The sequence below is a fragment of the Otolemur garnettii genome, unplaced genomic scaffold, assembly GCF_000181295.1.
Source record: "Otolemur garnettii isolate 467f Iridium unplaced genomic scaffold, OtoGar3 scaffold00023, whole genome shotgun sequence".
NCBI classification, from domain to species: Eukaryota; Metazoa; Chordata; class Mammalia; order Primates; family Galagidae; genus Otolemur; species Otolemur garnettii.
Window position 1 is genome coordinate 6,833,447 of NW_003852418.1, and position 5,128 is coordinate 6,838,574.

The 5,128-nt window shown below is 40.4% G+C and overlaps 1 protein-coding gene across 1 annotated transcript in view; it reads right to left on the minus strand.

The window, feature by feature from the left end:
• Nucleotides 1-5,128, minus strand: part of SERINC3 (serine incorporator 3) — a 26,116-nt gene that overhangs the window by 18,031 nt on the left and 2,957 nt on the right. The gene's annotated exons all lie outside the window — the stretch shown is intronic.

Sequence of the window (5,128 nt, forward strand, 5' to 3'; positions counted from 1 at the left end):
AAAAAAAAAAAAAAAAAAAAAAACACAGTAAGAGACAAATAAATGTTAATTATATTCACACAGGCAATATACTTTGTTCTAAAACCATATGAGGAAAACAAACCTAACTGTACTTTCTGTTTACTGAGAATCTTAGTTACCAAAGCTGATACTGATATTCCAACACAAGGCAGTACACATGGAAACCCTCTTATAAATAATGTTAGCCAGGGCCATTTAGCTCCATTCAAGAATAACCCAAAGGTTCCTCAAAAAGTTAAACACAGGATTACCATATGACCTAGCAAGTATATACCCCAAAGTACTGACACAGCTATTCAAACAAAAGCTTATATATGAATGATCACGGCAGCACTACTTACAATCACGAAAATGTGGAAACAACCCAGTGCCCATTAAAACTGATAAGCAAATGTGGTCCAAGTAAAATGTGATAGATCTACACAATGGATTATTCAGACACAAAAAGGAATGATACTGACACAGTATAACATGAGTGAACCTCAAAACACCATGCTAAGTAAGGAAGCCAGACACAAAAAGTCACGTATTAATATTATTCCCTTTTTTTAGAGAGGGAGTCTCACCCTATCACCTAGGCTGCAGCGCAGTGGCACAATCATGGCTCACTACAGGCTCAAACTCCTGGGATCAAGCAATCCTCTTGCTTCAGCAACCCAGGTAACTGGGACTATAGGCACTCAGCTAATTTTTATTATTTTTTGCAGAGACAGGGTCTCACTACACTGCCCAGGCTGGTCTCAAATTCTTGGCCTTCAATATTCCATTTTTATAATGGAATAGGTATCCAGAATAGGTAATCCAGAGACAGAAAGCTAGGAGTTGAAGGAAGAAAGTATTGGGAAGTGACTTGATGGCCGTAAAACACTGTAAATGTACTAAATGCCACTGGATTAGACACTTTAACAATTAGATTATGTGAATTTCACCTCAGTTGAAGACAAAAAAAGCATAACCTGGATCTTGGTCAGCTAAAATAAGTTAATAACCACCACATGTGAGAAAGAATAGAATTTGAGCCATTCTTATATATGTCTGATTATAGAAACTGCTTGAATTTGACAGGGATGTTATCAAGTTATATTACAAGAAGGGCTATTCAGAGTTAGCAAATGTAAACAAAGGATGACTTCAGTCTTATAATCTGGTCCTAGTAATGATCTTTACTTTCTAATAGATATCTTGTGTGGACTTTACCATGGTTTTGTGTGGTTTGGATCAAGCAATTAAAAGTTTTCTTACGTGTAAAAATGAGCATAATACTATCTACCCAAAAAGGGTTACTGTGTGAAGAATGAGAAGATGTCAGAAATATAAAGCACCTAGTATAGTTCCTGACATTGTGGGGTTCTATGTCATGGTAACCATTATTATTTCCAATTGCAAAAGCAATGGGAAATTGACCAGCTAGTTTCAGTTTCCAATTCTTAGCTACAATGTGGGCCAAATGACCAAAACAACCCTAATGGTCTTCAGGTTTATTTCTTTTTTTTTTTTTCAGGTTTATTTCATCTGCATTCTCACAATCCTATCTCTCTTTAGCTATTTTTTTCTGACCAAATCAAATAATTACATAGTAACTGCCTACTATTTGTTATGGGTTGAATTGTGTCCCCCCAAAATGTCATATGTTTAAGCCCAAATCCCCAGTACCTCATAACTTTACTTGGAAACCAGATCACTAAAAAGAGGGGAAATTTGGACATAGACTTGCAATGCAGGGAAAATGCCTTGTGAAGATAAAGAAGAGAGCTACAAGCTAAGGAATGTCAAAGATGGTAAGCAAACCACCAAAAACTAAGGGAGAGACATGGAACAGATTCTCCCTCATCCTTTTTTTCTTTTTTAGAGACAAAGTCTCACTTTGTTGCCCTCAGTAGAGTGCTGTTGCATCACAGCTCACAGCAACCTCCAGCTCTTGGGCTTAGGTGATTCTCTTGCCTCAGCCTCCCAGTAGCTGAGACTACAGGTGCCCACCACAACACCCGGCTATTTTTTGTTGCAGTTTGGCCAGGGCCAGGTCCGCCACCCTTGGTATATGGGGCCGGCACTCTACTCACTGAGTCACAGGCATTACCCCTGCCCCCGCCCCCCTTTTTTGAGCCAGAATCTCACTTTGTTGCCCTCCCTATCCCTCCTCTCCTGGGTAGAGTGCTGTGGTGTCACAGCTCACAGCAACCTCAAGCTCTTGGTCTCAAATGATCCTCTTGTCTCAGACTCCCAAGTAGCTGGGACTACAGGCGCCTGCCACAACATCTGGCTAGTTTTTAGAGTCGAGGTCTCACGATGGCTCAGGCTGGTCTCGAACTCCATGAGCTCAGGCAATCCACCCTCCTTGGCCTCCTAGAGTGCTAGGATTACAGGTGAACCACCATGAGTGGCCTCCCCACTACCCTTAGAAAAAACCAACTCTGCTGACACTTTCACCTTGGAATTCTAGCCTCCAGAATTGAGAGAATAAATTGCTGTTTAAGCCACCCCTTTGTGGTGCTCTGTTATGCAGCCCCAGTAAACTAATATAGTTAATGCTTACTTAGCTGTAATTGTCTTAAAAATATCTTGAAGAGGAGTGGCGGCTATGGCTTAGTGAGTAGGGCGCCAGGCCCCATATACTGAGGGTGGCGGGTTCGAACCCAGCCTCAGCCAAACTGCCACAAAAAATAGCTGGGTGTTGTGGTGGGCGCCTGTAGTCCCAGCTACTTGGAAGGCTGAGGCAAGAGAACTGCCTAAGCCCAAGAGCTAGAGGTTGCTGTGAGCTATGATGCCACAGCACTCTACCGAGGGCAACAAAATAAAACTGTCTCTAAAAAAAAATCTTGAAGAGGACACCAACTTTACAGAGTTATATTTTTTGCACCTTTACACAAAAGGTGTTCAGTAATATCTATGCAACAAACCTGTCCTACTATGTGTCCTCACTTCCTTATTTCAGTAAAGGTTACTTCCTGTTGCTCAGGCCCCAAACCTGGAGTCATCCTAGACGCCTTGCCTTTTTCCAAAATCCTCACTCAATTTGTCAACAAATCATCTCTATTCTCAAAATATATCCAGTATCTGACCACTTTCATAGCATCTTTACCTATCTATCACTTTGGTCCAAGTCACTACTATTATCTCTCACCTGGATTAAATGTAATAGTTCCTATCTCAGTGCTGCAGGAACCCATTCAGAACACGAGTTGGAAGATTATTTTAAGCTGAAGACATCTGAGATTCAACAGATGCAGGGGAAAAAGCCTTCCCAGAGGTTCCCTTATCTGACTAAAAGCAGCCTCTTTTGACAAATGAGACTGCCACAAATTGCCTGGGTAGGGGAGACTGCCATGAAGAAGCTGGAAAGTTCTCTCCTAACTAGGTAAACAAGCATTATCACAGAGTTTGCTATCTCCTGTTCTCATACAACCCACTTTTGCTTCCTAAAGAAATCCATCTGTTCATTCCATAGAAGCCTTTCTCCTACTAAGTTAGGAATATAAGCCCCAAATTCTAACCAGCCCTCTTGACTTACTCATCACTGAGCACTCCTGCACACTTGTGCCTTGCATGCATAAATAAACTGTTGCTAATCTGTCTTGCCTCTTTAGTTCACAGGTCCCCAGGTATACAAAGGAAGAGGTTGAAGGAAAAGTTCTTCCCTCTCTCCATTGTTTTGCCCTTACTTTTCTACCATCTATTCTCCACACAGCATCCAGAATCCATCTTGTTAAAAATATAGGCCTACATCTTATCTCTCTTCTTTTCAAACTCTGTAATGATTTCCCGTATTATAGAGTAAAAAGCCAAAGTCCTCAAAAACCTAAAAGACCCCCCAAAAAACCAAACATACACCATATAACGGATATCTACATGATTTGACTCCCCTACCTTTCTGATTTTGCTTCCTATTATTCTTCTCACTCATTTCACTCTTTGATATGCTAAACTCCTTGCTATTTCTATTGACTAAAAGGGATCAATAAAATACACAAGCATTGTATAGGTAGAAAGGCTTGGATGGTATCAATGAAATCTTAGCATTCAATCAAAACCAAAATGTGTTTCAGGTCATCACCACAGGGAAGACATGTTTGTTTCAAATTACCAATTTACCTCCTATCTAATGACCTTCTTAACCATTTTTTTTTAACTCTATCTTATATTGGCTGACCAGGATTTTTTAAATGTGGTAAAAGATAAAAGGAAAATCAGACAGTAGATGATAAAGGATCATTTCATAAAACTTTGTCTCTAAACAAATGCATTAGATCAACTATGTAAATGTATTTTTTTAATATAAGTCAAAGTCAGAAAATTATAAAACCACTGCTCTCAAGAAAATGCTCTTGGTGGAGCGTGGTGGCTCATGCCTATAATCTTAGCACTCTGGGAGGCCGAGGCGGGTGGACTGCCCTGAGCTCAGAGGTTCAAGACCAGCCTGAGCCAGAGTGAGACCCTGTCTCTACAAAAACAAAAAAAAGCCGGGCATTGTGGCAGGTGCTTGGAGTCCCAGCTACTTGGGAGGCTGAGGGCAAGAATTGCTTAAGCCCAAGAGTTGGAGGTTGCTGTGAGATATGACCACAGCACTCTACCAAAGGCCACAAAGTGAGACTCTGTTTCAATGGAAATAAATAAATAAATATTTAAAGAAAATTTAAAAAAAGATCTTTTTTTAAGTTTTTGGCTGGGGCTGGGTTTGAACCCGACACCTCCAGCATATGGGACCCGTGCTCTACCCTTTAGAGCCACAGGCACCGCCGAAAGTGCTCTTATCTATGGCTTCGGCAAATAAAACAAAAAAGAGGAAAAAGAAGAAGGTCAGGGTTAAATGACTGACAATTCTTTTGATTTAGGAACAACTTTAAAGAACTGAAAATACATTCTGTTCCTAAGAAACAGTAGTGGAATAAGCTAAAACAATCTTTAGTGTGACTGTGAAATATATACACAGTATTTTGGTCCCCAGGTCATGGCATGCAACTCCTAAAATCCCTGGAATGACCAAAGTACAAAGTGTCCTTCTGTATGATAATAAAGATAACTGGTAGACATCCCCAAGGCACCTTCAGAAGAAGGGCTGGTCACCTGAAAAACTAAGGCAGGATGAAAAAGTTGAGACTTTTTTTTTTTT